General features: G+C 44.9%; 2 protein-coding genes across 5 annotated transcripts in view; both read left to right on the top strand.

Moving 5' to 3' along the window:
• Positions 1-2,003, top strand: part of LOC132159606 (zinc finger protein 585A-like) — a 41,691-nt gene extending 39,688 nt beyond the window's left edge. For 2 of the 3 annotated variants that reach the window (XM_059569160.1, XM_059569162.1), the window contains exons 4-5: positions 862-1,430; positions 1,529-2,003. The gene's annotated coding sequence lies outside the window, so the exon portion shown is untranslated. Of the gene's footprint in view, positions 1-861; positions 1,455-1,528 lie in introns of all 3 variants that reach the window. The other variant, XM_059569161.1, reaches the window with a different exon arrangement.
• LOC132159610 (gastrula zinc finger protein XlCGF57.1-like) overlaps positions 1-15,091 on the top strand; it is a 114,036-nt gene that overhangs the window by 81,056 nt on the left and 17,889 nt on the right. The gene's annotated exons all lie outside the window — the stretch shown is intronic.

Raw genomic sequence — 15,091 nt, 5'->3', positions numbered from 1 at the left:
TGTTGCGACTTGGTCACCTCACCTCTCCAAGATACTTTAAATGACCTATCTGATAGGTAAGACTCAAACACTGGACTGCGGTTTCTGAGATGCCCTTTGTCGGTAGGGTTGGCAGGAGGATCTGGTGGGTAACTGTGTCAAAAGCAGTGGACCGATCAAGCAAGATAAGTATGGAAGATTTGGATTCTGTTCTTGCCAGTTTCAGTGCTTCAACAACTGAGATCAAGGCCTGTTTGAGTGATGAGGGAAAAATGCCAGTGTGGAGGGATATGGTAATAATGTGATTGAGTGCAGGTACAACTGCAGGAGAAATGGCTTGAAGGAGATGAGATGGAATAGGAACAAGCGGACAAGTAGTAGGATGATTAGAAAGGATGAGTTTGGAGACTTCTGCCTCAGAGAGTGAAGAGAAGGATATGAATGAGGGTTTGTTTGTTGCTGAAATGTGCTTGATGGATTGTGGTGTGGAAAATTGTTCACCGTTTTTAATTTTATTAATGATTTGATAAAAATGTTAACACTGTATCAGGATACAAATTTGTATGTTTGTTTATATATATATATATATATATATATATGTATATATATATATATATATATATATATGCACAGATTCCTGTGAGGGCTAGGTATAGGGTTGGTGTAGTAAGATGATAGAAAATACGTTTTGAACAGTATAGAAGCCATTACGCCTATGGAATATCCTAACAATTCACAAAAACAAACTTTTGTGTGTGCTCTCATGTTTGTATTACTGTTTTATGCTATTAATATGAATTGAGCATTTAATCAGAATGTGAATTTAAACATTTTGCAATATTACTGTAGTAAGTAAAAAATTTTTTATCTCATCATTCACAGAAAATGCTCTGAAAGAACATGCACAACGCATTAGCAGAGCTACTGGTATATGCAGGAAGATGGTTGGCCACTTCTCCCATAGTTGGAAGAAAAGAGTGACCTTGAGGGAAGCACAACGAGAGCTCAATCTCCCAGAGCATGCCATGGTGACAGTCTGCTCAACACGATGGGGTTCCACTCAGAAAATGATAGCAAGAGTCCTAGAGCAGCAAAGTGCATTGTCCCAAGTTCTCTCTACAGACTGCAAAGTGCGACGCCTACTCCCTTCATGGCAGGACCTGGAGGTCTTGGAATCTGTAAACAAGTCACTAAGCCTACTCCAGGACTTTACAAGTGCCTTATTGGGTGAATGTTATGTGAGCATATCTTGTGTGAAACCTGCTCTGCAACTTCTGAACACCTCAGTGCTGGCTGAAGATAAAGCAGACACTGACCTGACCAAATCACTGAAATCAAAAATTGTTAGCTAACTCAACAACAAATATACAGGCACACAGGACTTCACAACTTTCCTAAACCTAAGGTTCCGAACACAATACATCTCTGAAGAAGAGACCTAGACCTAAAAGGTACGAGCCATCTCTGAGTTGATAGTGAGTGAAACTGATTACTTAACTGGTAAGAATTCAATGTAACAAATTTCTAAAACGTGCATTATTTGTTTCAGGATATTCACCACCAGCAAATCTGTAGCCCGAAGCACTGCAGTGATGGAGAATGATAGCATGGATGTGAAAAGTCCACCTGCTGCTAAAGCCCAAAAGAAAATTCTGGGCAGTTTCTTCAAGGAAATCACATGCACAGCACCAAGAGCATCATTGTCATCCACATCTGGTTTCATGGCACAGTTTAGAGAAGCAGTGGCCACTGAACTCAATGCTTACATTTACATGCCATGTATAGAGCAGGAGAAAATCCACTGAAATGGTGTAAGATCCACAAAGTAAACTTCCCTAGCATTGAAATATCTAGGCATACAAAGCTGTACATCAGAGAGAGCTTTTTGCACCAGTTGTAATGTTGTGTCGAATCAACGCTCTGAAACCAGAGAAGGTGGATATGCTTGTCTTTTTGGCAAAGAACCTCTAATGTGATAAGTTTAATTTAGAAAGAGGATTTGGAAGTACCAGTTGGTCATTAAACACACATACAAAAAGCGGTGGTTTGAGTATGATTGAGTGAACCACAATTTTATATGCAGTTTCCAAAAGAGTTTATACAGAGTACATGTTTCATCCTGCATAAATGTCCCTGTTTGTTTGGACAAAATGTTTAAAATGTCTTATTTTTGTGAAAATGTGTATGTTTTTATTTATTTATTTATTTATTTTAGCTATCCTTTTCAGAAAATGTTTACATTAATGCAAATGTTATTTCATTTTGTAAAAATAATTCTGTTTGAAAACATTTATAGTTTTACAAATAGAAATGTTAGCATTATCACTAATCTGTGTGTGCATTTTCCTTAAAAACCTATCACGTTGACTCATGATACCATTTATTATAATCACATATCGCAATATTGACCTCAATAACTGCAATATGAAAATTTTCCCAAATTGTGCAGTCCTAATTGCAATCCATTAGGCCTAATAGAAAGCCAGTTAATGTAAAGATTTTAAATAGTACTATTAATAGCATTAATAGTATTTTTGTGCCATGACCATGGGGGCAGGAACATGTGCAACATGTACACTTACACTTAATTTAATTTAATTAGGCAAAATATTTTAACAGCTTATGCTCATTCTGAGCGCCAAATACGTGTTGTTTAGTTGATGTTTTTCATTAAGCAACTGCATGCAGTGTAAAATGACGTTCAGGTTTGAACCAGGGATAAATCATTTTAACACCTAATTTCTTTTTTTTTTCTTTTTACACAATTAACCTCATCTATATAAATATACAGCATCACACCATCTTTTTTCAGCCAAAAGTAATGATGTATTTTTATGGTAAAGGCTGATTGGCCTTTCACCAATGAGAAACATTTCGGCCCACCAATTTCTCTGACATGCAGGAGCTGTCTTTAAAACTAGAAAGAAGCCGGTTAGAAATAAAATCAAGAAGTATATTTAGAAATGATGGCAACAGCATTGGGATAAATATACCAAATGCAAACATTTGTATCAAATACAGTCAGTGGGTAAGGGAAGAGTATCAAGTTGGAGCAGAACCGAGGAGAACATTACAAGGGTATGATTGGGGCATACAAGGTTAAACAGCTACAATGCATTTAATAAGCAAACATCCAGCAGGTCTATGAGAGGTATGTGACTTTAATGAAACAGTTCAACATGTTATAATGTACTGTAAGAAATATATTGTGTAAAGAAATTAGTTAAAGAATGAATTAGAGAATATGGGTGGGTTTACAATTAAGAATTTATAAGATCCAGGTAGAAATGTAATAGCATTTATGTTCAAATATTTTGGAAGTACTGGTTTGCTTAAGTGAATATAAGTTGGTGGTTTTTTTTTTTGTTATCCTACCAAGGGTGGACTGGGGATCTGAAGACAGCACTGGATAAAGCTCTATGAAGACTAAATGGGTACAAGATTTAAGAGTGATTGAATGTGGGTTGATAGGCAAATCAGGATTGTTGATAGAGGCTGCATCTGAAATGGCATTCTAAATGAGTAGGTACTTCATTTCAATAAGTACTTATCAAGCGCTAGAAGATATGTACTCTACAGCCACATCTCATTGAGTATGAATGTGATCCGGACTTCATCTGCCATGTTGACATTATCATGTGACCTACAGTATGATGTTAAGCACAACACTTGAAAGATATGAGTGACAGGTGTAATGCATTTGTAAATATTTTGATGTTGAAATTTGCTCATTTTGTGGTCTTGTTGAAGACACAGCTGCCCTTTTATTGTGATTATAATATTACCAGTACAGAGTTCAGGCATGAAACTCTAGATGGTGCAGCCCGATAGATCTAACTCAATCAAAGCTAATGACATCATTATCACATTGAACAGCTGATTGGTTCTCTCCTGTATTGGTAACCAGTAAGCTCGCTGCTCAAAATTAAAATATGACTAGAGTTTGCTGTAGCAGTTGCAGCTTGCTTCAGAAACCCTTTCACCTTCCCCGGCTCCACCTGTATAGATCTGCTAGAGGGATCTTGTGAAACCATGAGGAGGCGTTGTCGAGCGTTCCATGACAGAGCCCCGCCACCTGCGAGCGGCTCCGGAAGCGAGGACCTGGCCGATGGCGGGGTCTACCACAGGGTCTTGGAGCAGGTCGATCTGGGTGGTCTCGGTGAAAAGCAGCAGTTAATGTGGGATCCAGGATATCCTGAGACCTGACCCAGGAGCGCTCCTCGGGACCGTACCCCTCCCAGTCGATAAGGTATTGGAAACCCCACCGTGACTTCTGGAGCCCGGGGCCTCTCGCACCCCGGAAAGCCTCCGCGCCATCCACCTCAATGGGGTGAGTCTGCACAGGAGCGGCCTCCTCTCGGCTCCTCTCTCTCCTGGGGGTGACAGCGGTGCTATCTGATGAAGAATCTTAAATGGCTCGACAAAATGAGGAGATAGTTTCCTGCTCGGGAGCTTGAGACTGAGATCTCATGCAGAGAGACACACCCACTGGCCAGGTCGGTACCTGGGACCCCTGTACCTACCTGATGCTGGTAATGACGAATGGCGTGATGCAAGTGAATGTGAGCAGCATCCCAGGTGGCCTCGTTGTGCCGGAGCCATGTATCTACTGCTGGGAGGTCGGATGGCTCCCCGGCCCACAGGAAGAGGAGAGGCTGGAAACCTAAAACACATTGAAAAGGCGTTTGACCAGTGGCAGGCTTTAACAGGGAATTCTGGGCATACTCCGCCCAGGCCAGAAAGCGACTCCAGTACTGCTGATTCAGGTGGCAGTAAGTTCTTAGAAATCGAATCAAATCCTGGTTTAGACGTTCAACCTGCCCATTGGCCTGGGGATGGTAACCAGAAGTTAAACTGACATTAATATTGAGTTTGGAACACAACTCTCTCCAGACACGGGAGGTAAACTGGGGACCGCGGTCAGTGACAATTTCTTCGGGCAGACCAAAGAGACGAAACACTTGGTTGAGAAGAGCCTCAGCTGTCTGTAAGGACGTGGGCAGGCCGGTCAGGGGTATAAAACGACAGGACTTAGAGAAGCGGTCCACCATGGAGATGATGGTAGTAAACCACTGGGATGGAGGCAGATCTGTAACAAAGTCCACTGCGATGTGCGACCAGGGACGCTGTGGTACTGGCAGAGGTTGTAATAATCCAGGGGGTTTGAGATGGGAGGATTTCACAGTGTTACAAATGGGCATTGATGAATAAACTTGATGACATCAGCATTGGAGTGAAGCCCACCAAAAGCGATTGGAAACCAACTGTATGGTGGCCGCGATACCAGGATGACCCGCGCTAGGGGTGCAGTGAACCCAAGCACACGGTGGTGGAGCCCGGATGGAACAAAGATACGGTCAGCGGGACATTCTGGCGGAGCGGGATGATTACTTAGAGACACTGTGATTTCGGAGTTGATGTTCCAGTGGACAGGAGCCATGATTAGTGTAGTGGGAATAATGGGTTCAGGCTTAGATTCTTCACAGGGACCGTCAAACTGTTGGGACAGGGCGTCAGCTTTGCCGTTCTGGGAGCCCGGCCTGTAGGTGATCTTAAAATCGAATCTTGAAAAGAACAGAGACCAGCGAGCCTGGCGAGCATTCAGCTGACCTGATGTACTCCAGATTCCTGTGATCAGTGAGCACTGTAAAAGGCTGACGAGCTCCCTTTAGCCAGTGCCTCCACTCCTCAAAGGCGGTCTTCATGGCCAGGAGTTCGCGATCACCCACGTCATAATTGCGTCCTGCAGAGTTGAGCTTGCGAGAGTAGAAGGCACAAAGGAAAATTTTCGCAGGGTTACCATACCTCTGAGACAGGACAGCCCCCACTCCTGTGTTAGATGCATCCACTTCAATGATAAACTCCCTCTCAGGATCTGGGTGATGGAGAATAGGAGCAGAAGTGAATTTCTCCTTAAGCTGAGCAAAGGCCGCAGCACAATCTGTTGTCCACTTAAAATATTTACCCCCTCCTCGAAGCAGAGATGTGAGGGGAGATACAATTAGACTGAAGTTGCAGATGAATCTGCTGTAAAAGTTGGCAAAGCCCAAAAAGCGCTGCAGCTCCTTATCAGAGGAAGTTTGGGGCCAATTCTCCACGGCTCTGACCTTGCTATCATCCATCAGAACTTCGTCCGCACTGATAATATAGCCAAAAAGGAGATACGTTTCTGGTGAAACTCACACTTGGAGAGCTTGGCATAGAGCTGGTTATCAATCAGGCGCTTGAGGACTGCACAAACATCTTGGACATGCTCCTCAAGGGAATCAGAATAAATCAAAATGTCATCAATGTAGACAAGAACTCTCTGATGTAACATGTCCCAGAAAATTTCATATACAAAAGCTAGAAAAATGGAAGGACTGTTTGACAGGCCGAAAGGCATCACCCGATATTCGTAGTGCCCGGATGTAGTAGAAAACGCAGTTTTCCACTCGTCACCACTCTGTATGCGAATCAGGTTGTATGCATTCCTTAAGTCCAGTTTGGTAAAGTACCAGGCAGTACGGAGCATTTCCAGATCTGCTGGGACTAACGGGAGAGGATAGCGGTAATTCATTGTCACTTCATTAAGAACACGATAGTTGATGCACGGCCGAAGACCCCCATCCTTCTTCTTAACGAAAAAGAATCTGGCGGAAGCCGGAGATGTAGAGGTAGTAATAAAACCTTTAGCCAGCTGTTCGTCAATGTACGCCCTCATGGCTTCTGTTTCAGGTTGTGACAGCGGGTAAACTCTTCCGCGTGGAGGTACAGCCCCAGGCAAAAGCTCAATGGCACAGTCACCAGCACAGTGAGCCGGAAGATGAGAGCTAGATTGTGGTATTCGGGGGGAATTCTCTGAAAATCCATTCCCTTGAGGGAAGCGCTGTGGAGTTCAGTACCTGGGACAGCAGCCATGCAGTTTATCTGATAGAATGCGGACAACCGGGATATTCTCCCGTCTGACCAGGAAATCTGGGGGTTATGTCACTCTAGCCATGGAAGCCCCAAGATTATAGGATGCACGGGCGAGTGAATCTTGAAGAATTGGATAGTTTCAGAATGCTGTTCCAAAGCTGAGCGTGAGGGGTTGCGTAGTGTATTGCACCTCTCCAGACCCCAGGGGGTGTCCATCCAGTGCTTCCACGGTCACACCAGACTCACATGTGAGGAGAGTTTTAGCAAATGCAAGGTCAATAAAATTTCCAGCAGCTCCAGAAACTCCAGAAAGTTTGTCCGTTAAACTTAAAAGAACTATCCACAGAGAATAATTAAGAAGAGTGATTAGAACTCACCGCAGCTCCAGAATCAATCAAGGACTTTACATTTAAAGTTTGTCCGTTAAACTTCAAAGAACTATCCACAGAAAATAATTTAGAAGAGTGATTAGAACTCACCGCAGCAGAATTCTTGAGCGCTTGATTAACCGGACAGGTAGCCCTCAGATGTCCTGCCTCTCCGCAAAACATGCAGAGATGTTTACGGCGTCTCCTCTCCCACTCCGCCGTAGAGAGGCGTGTGTAACCAATCTGCATGGGCTCCGACCCCGTGCTGGGGGAAGCACACTCGAAGAAATTGGACCTGAGAGGTGTGCGTCAGGAGCGAATCAAGTTGTCGAGGCGGATGGCGAGCTCCATAATTTGATTCAAGGATTTACCGTCGTCCCAGCATGTCCGGGTTGAGTCCTTTGCGATACAGGAGCTTTAGAGGTTCCTGCTGAATGTTCAAACACCTCTCTAAATTGGGTTAAAAACTCATCTTAAGAGGGGAAAGAGAGCTAACCTCCATACCAGAGTGCAGTAGCCCATTCCAGAGCCCAGCCGGTGAGTAGGGAGCATATGAAGGAAACGCGGCTCGCATCAGTGAAAGTGAAGTGACATTCAGCCAAGTATGGTGACCCATACTCAGAATTTGTGCTCTGCATTTAACCCATCCGAAATGCACACACACAGAGCAGTGAACACACACACACACTGTGAGCACACACCCGGAGCAGTGGGCAGCCATTTATGCTGCGGCGCCCGGGGAGCAGTTGGGGGTTCGATGCCTTGCTCAAGGGCACCTAAGTCATGGTATTGAAGGTCGAGAGAGAACTGTACATGCTCTCCCCCCACCCACAATTCCTGCCGGACCGGGACTCGAACTCACAACCTTTCGATTGGGAGTCCGACTCTCTAACCATTAGGCCACGACTTCCCCGAGTGGAAGTAGGACTATGCCTGCTGATCAAAATACAAAATGCACTGCAACAAAAATCCCTTACAGGCAGAATGTTAGCCATCAAATTTCTTGGGAAGGGATATTTTAGGCTGACTTGTATTTTTACTCATGGCAGGTGGAACAGGAGCAGGTGCAGCTGGACTCGGAGCTTGATTCTCAGCCACGCTGAACAACTCAAGACAGGCCTAGGTAAGGGGCTGGCAGCTTAGGTTCAAAAATGAGATCAGAGTCCAAGTCAAAATCACAAGAGCAAACACGAGAGATAAGCTAGAGACAGTGTGACACTCGAGTATGGAAGACAGGAGACAAAAGCAAGTAAACAGAGTTTATTAGAAATGATGAGATGATGGAAGGTCAGAGAATGACGCAGGGACCACGATGGCAGCACAGACTGGTGAGTAGGAGAGTGGCGTGTGCTGATGCAGATGACGGTGGCGGTAACTCCAAGTGCGGTGACGATAATCCGTGCATGAAGGTGAAGATCCAACAGTAACCAGACAGGAGACAAAGCAAGGCAGGAACACACGAACGAGACATTAGACACGAACCTACAAACAACGATCTGACAAACAGGAGACGAAAGACAGGGCGTTAAATAGGCCGTTGGAATGAGTTGCACCTGCACACCCACATGAAACAATCAACATGACGTAACATGAATACAGCTGGAGACGGTGCATTCATGAACCGTGACAGTACCCCTCCTCCTAAGGACGCCTCCTGGCGTCCCCAGAATCTCTTACCTGTCGATTGTAATCATCGATAAGGGAGTGATCCAGGATGTCCCTAGCAGGTACCCAACTTCTCTCCTCCGGACCGTAACCCTCCCAGTCCTCCAAGTACTGAAATCCGCGTCCCCTCCTTCTAGAGTCCAGAATGCGATTAACCAAATAGGTGGTATCCCCATCTACGAGACGCGGTGGGGGAGGAACCGAGGTAGGCGGATTAATGGGAGAATGAAATACGGGCTTAATTTTGGATACATGAAAGGCGGGATGAATTCTCCTGTACGTAGGAGGGAGTTTCAGGCGGACTGCCACCGGGCTAATGATCTTGGTGACAGTAAACGGGCCAATAAATTTGGGAGCCAATTTATTAGATACGGAACGGAGAGGAATATTCTTGGTAGAAAGCCACACTTTTTGACCCACGACGTATACGGGAGGCCTAGACTGGTGGCGATCGGCCTTGGCCTTGGTGCGCGCCCCCACTTGGAGTAGAGTCTCACGGGCTCTGGTCCAAGTGCGGTGACACCTCTGGACGAAGGCGTGAACGGAGGGGACCGCAACTTCGGATTCCATACTGGGAAAAATAGGTGGCTGGTAACCTACACTACACTCAAAAGGAGATAGGCCCGTAGCAGATACTGGTAAGGTATTGTGGGCGAACTCCACCATAGACAATTGTTGGCTCCAGGAGGAAGGATTCTTGGAGACCAAACATCGCAACACCCTTTCCAAATCTTGGTTGGCTCTCTCGGTTTGACCATTGCTCTGGGGGTGAAACCCTGAGGACAGACTTACAGTAGCTCCCAGTAATTTACAGAATTCTCGCCAAAATTTAGACACAAGTTGGGGTCCCCTGTCAGAAACCACGTCTATCGGGAGGCCATGTAAACGAAAGACGTGGTCTATGACGGTCAACGCTGTCTCCTTGGCTGAGGGCAACTTGGGCAAGGGAATAATGTGGGCTGCCTTCGAGAACCAGTCCACCACGGTCAAAACAACCGTGTTGCCCTGAGAGGGCGGGAGGGCGGTAATAAAATCTAGTGCGATGTGGGACCAGGGTCTCGAAGGGACCGGCAGCGGTTGGAGTAACCCATCAGGGGGTCGATTGGAAGTCTTACCAGTGGCACAAACCGAGCAAGCCAGAACAAAATTGTGAATGTCACGAGCCATAAGTGGCCACCAGAATCGTTGCTTGACTAAAAATCTAGTCCGGTTAACTCCTGGATGGCAAGCTACATTAGAGCAATGTCCCCACTGGATCACGTTAGACCTTAATCCCTCCGGCACAAACAAACGGTTCGGTGGGCACCCGGGCAGAGGCGTTACCCCTTCTAAGGCCGTTCTAATCTCTCAGGAAAAATACACTCGGGAGTAGACGGGCGTTTGGAATGGTCAAAAATACGTGACAAAGAATCGGGTTTGATATTCTTGGAACCCGGGCGGTATGAGATAGTAAAGTCAAAACGTCCGAAAAAAAGTGCCCATCGAGCCTGCCTGGAGTTCAACCTTTTGGCGGTGCTAATGTACTCTAAATTCTTGTGGTCAGTCCGTACTATAAAAGGAACCCCTGATCCTTCTAACCAGTGTCGCCATTCCTCCAATGCCATCTTAACTGCCAACAATTCTCGGTTACCAATATCGTAATTTCGTTCTGCCGGAGATAAACGATATGAAAAATACGCGCAAGGGTGGACCTTGTCGTCTAAGGGAGTACGTTGAGATAACACCGCTCCTACCCCCACCTCTGACGCGTCGACCTCCACCACGAACTGACGTGTAGGGTCAGGGGTAATCAGAATAGGGGCTGAAATTAAACGGCTCTTCAGTTTGGCAAACACAGCCTCAGCTGTGTCTGACCACCTGAACGCAGTCTTGGCGGAGGTCAAGGCGGTCAGAGGTGCGGCTAGTTGGCGGAAGTTGCGAATGAAACGCCGGTAGAAGTTAGCGAACCCCAGAAACCTCTGTAGGGCCTTACGGGAATCTGGGCTTGGCCATTCTACCACAGCCTTAACTTTCTCGGGATCCATGCGTATTCCCTCAGTCGACACGATATACCCCAAAAATGGAATTGACTGTGCATGAAACTCGCATTTCTTCGCCTTGACAAAAAGCCCATTCTCTAGCAACCTCTGAAGCACTCGTTGGACATGCTGCACATGTTCCTGGAGAGAGGAAGAAAAAATCAATATGTCGTCCAGGTAGACATAAATGAACTGATCAGAAATATATTTCTCCATAGCCTCCCTCTCTGGAACAGAAAGTGAATAGAGTTTGCCCTTAGGCGGAGACTTACCTGATAGTAAATCTATGGCACAGTCGTAAGGACGATGCGGAGGAAGAGAAGCAGCACGAGAACTTCTGAACACTTCCTTCAGATGGAGGTACTCAGCGGGCACGTTAGACAAATCCACCGCCTCCTCCTGTAACACAGACACAGACGGTCAGGCAGACACTAAACAAGACTCATGACACTTTTTACACCAGGACAAAATGGAATTAGAGGACCAGTCTATTTTGGGGTTATGGAGGAGGAGCCAAGGGTGCCCGAGGACAATGGGTGCCAGGGGAGAGTCAAGGATGTAAAAGGGGATGGTCTCGGAGTTATTGCCAGATGTGATGAGTGTGATGTCTTCAGTAATGTACGAGATGGTAGGGAGTTGCTGTCCAGTGAGGGCGTGAACCATGATGTGGTGCGGAAGGGGTCTGAGGGGAATGTGGAGCTTGTGTGCTAATGTGCTATCCATGAAGTTACCTTCTGCCCCAGAGTCCAGTAGTGCTTGACAGTGGTGTGTCTGTGCTGACCACCGCAGCCTTACTGGAAGGAGCGTAGATGATGATGATGATGGTGATGAGGTCTTCTCTGCGGAGATCCCACCCGATAGTAGCCTCATACGTACTACCGGGCCTGGCCTTTTACCGGACAGGCATGGGCTTGATGTCCGGCCCCCCCGCAGTAAAGGCATAGGCCCAGGGACCTCCGCCTCTCCTTCTCCTCCCGGGAAAGCCAAGCTCGCCCTACCTGCATGGGCTCGTGATCGTAGACGGGGTTGGCCGCGTCCCCACCGCTGAATTGCACGTCTGCCGGTCCCCTGGATGGGGTGCTGAGTAGACTCCTCCTCTCCATCCGTGTCAGACGTGCGTCGACCCGTAGTGCCAGCTCAATAAGTCCATTGAGGGACGGGGGAAGATCCAGGGCGTAGATCTCCCTCTGGACGCGGTCAGCCAGCCCATGCAGGAACATGTCCCACTGCGCCTCCTCGTTCCAATGGCACTCCACCGCCAGGGTCCGGAACTCGATTGAATAGTCTGAGACGGATCTCTCTTGCTGGCGTAACTCCGCCAGCTTCCTGGCCGCCTCCCGTCCTGCGACGGCCCGATCAAAGACCCGCCTCATCTCGGCAGAGAGCGCCTGGAACGAGGCGCAGCATGGGTCCTGGTTCTCCCACACCGCTGTCCCCCATAGTGCTGCCCTCCCAGAGAGCACCGTCAATACGAAGGCCACCTTGGCTCTTTCGTTAGAAAAGGTTCTTGGCTGAAGGGAAAAGTGCATGTCACAGCGGGTTAGAAATGCTCTACAGAAGTTAGGCTCACCCGAGTATGTCTCCGGGATAGGGAGGCGTAGTTCTGGCTGGGAGGCGGTCACTGGTGGTGTAGGGAGAACAGGCGATGTGGGCGGCGCAGTGGGAGCTCGAAGAAGATGGAATTGTTGGGTGAGCTCGGACACCTGCGTCACCAGGGCTTGAACCGCGCGACCAGTGTTGTTAAGACTCCTCTCTTGATTAGACGATCAGCGGCAACACCCACATGAAACAATCAACATGACGTAACATGAATACAGCTGGAGACGGTGCATTCACGAACCGTGACAGACAGAGTTTGGGTAGATCAAGACTTCACAAATGAACAATGAGCAGAGCAGTCCAGATAAAGGGGAGCTGAGGGTACACAGGTGATAATAATGCAAGGATAAGGAGATTAATCTGGAGATAATGAACAGAGGTGGATAATGGGAAAAGCAGTCCTTATACGCAGGAGAGAGGCGTTGTTGAGCATTCCTTGACAGTTTTTGATTTGTAATAAATTTGTAAACACCCTTGTTGCTGTTCTCATTCATGTCCAATGATGATGTATCCTCTCCCGTGGGCTTCTGGCATAGAAGAGTGTCCATCGATGAACACTTCAGAATCTGGGCTGAAACAATAGGACAAACAGGGATTTCTGACCTATTTTTTTCATGAATACTCTGGTTTTCAAACGTACTTCTTTCTTCACATACTCTTTTCCTACTATATAGCTGGTATGTAGGTATTTTAGAATGTACGTCCAAATCTCGCGAGAATTATTGCAATTTTTGTCTACTCTTTTTATGGAATATGGATGATTCAAACATACTTATTCGGTCACCTACAGCTTTTTGCATACTAGGGAGTTGTGCCATTTCTGACACAGCCCCTATCTCTAAAACTAGAAAGAAAAAGTAGTTACAGCTAGCCATGTGGTTATAGACAGTAGACTTACATTGAAAGAATGTTAAAAGGATGGAGGATAAATGCAAGAGAGTGTTTAATATAATGAGATGTATGACTTGGTCTGCGGGGCGGACAGGTTGGCATTAAAAACGATTTACACAATGTTGATTAGACTGAACTATAGTTGCATACTATATGGATCTTCAGCAAAGAAGAACCATCCTGAAAAATTTGGAAAAATGAAAGCAAATGCATTAAAGATATGTTGTGGGGCATTTAGATCATCTCCTGTTTCAGCCTAACAGGTAGAAGTTGGTGAAATGCCTCTCAATTTAAGATGGCAACAGTTAACTGCAGTTTACTTGGCATAATCACTTGGTTTGGCAAATATAAATTAAAATGTATTTTGAAATAAAATACCAAATAACTTCATTTTAAGTCTATCAAAATAAACTACAAAATACAGCAGCCTCACCATGTATCAAAATAAACTACTGTATTTTTGTATTTTAAAAATATAAAAAAAATAATACTTTTAAAAGGGAGCATGAAATTTCTTTGCAAACCTTCCATTAGGCGGCCTATTTGATCTATCCCTTCACCATTATTACACTTTCCAGGTGATTAAGTAAACAATGTTTGATAGCAACAGCTTTTCTCCGCCCGAGTCATGCAAAAAAATCTGACATATGCAACCAGTTAACAGATCAAATATTCACATATCCCTGTGATCTCCCAGATAAAGGCTAGCTTCAAATTAGCCAACAGTTAAATGTTTAACAGTTTGTGAATGACTCATAATTGTATCCCAATTTAGTTACTTTGAGTTTGTTAACAAATGGCCTACTTTGCATCAGCAACACTGATTTAATGACAAAAAATGAACTGAACAAAGTGATGAGACCTGAATTTGTAGCAACAATTTTCTAATTAATTAATCATTTGAATGTTAATCATACTATAATATATTAAGGGTCAGGTATGCAATGGAATGCAAATTCATGATCCTACTAAACAGCTACTTCAAAAAGGGTACAATATTCAGCAATCAAACGTTTATTTATCAATCATTGCACAACTATTTGGAAGTTGAAAACCACCATTTTAGCTTTTCAACAATTATTAAATTATCAATATGTTTTGTTTTTAAATGTACCCAGAAACATAATCAGAAAATAGCAACAGAACTTTTCAAGGAGTATTAACACAACTCCAACCACTGAATCTATTGAGAGCCATAAAAGTATAGAGGACAAATACACATTAATAGTGTAGTGAGAACAATTACTAATAATGTAAAAGAGAATACTATAGAAAAGGTATTCTAAAATATTTGAAATGTTCTAACAGAAACAGAAAAACTTATGTGTGAATGTGAGTGATAAAGTAAATTTGTGTGTGTGTGTGTGTGTGTTTGTGTATGTGTGAAGGAGTGTATTGAATGAGTGTGTGTAGCTTGTGGACTACATTGCAGAGGTCTCTTTAGCTACAGATGGCTTTAAGCAAAATAATTTTCTCAGAGTGGCTCATAGTAAATGTTGCTGCTCCACGCGAGTTTACCATTACATTAATATGGTGGCATTAACATGTAACATGTGTTGTACAACACTGAAACGCTGTATTTATTTATTTATTTTCTGTACAACCAACAAACTTAATATAGCCTGAACGTGGGAAGCTAATGTTAATTGTGGGTCTACTGCTTGGTATAAT

Source organism: Carassius carassius, chromosome 16 (genome assembly GCF_963082965.1).
Source record: "Carassius carassius chromosome 16, fCarCar2.1, whole genome shotgun sequence".
Classification (NCBI taxonomy): Eukaryota; Metazoa; Chordata; class Actinopteri; order Cypriniformes; family Cyprinidae; genus Carassius; species Carassius carassius.
Note: the sequence above shows the minus strand (reverse complement) of the source record. Positions and strands in the feature narration are given on the sequence as shown.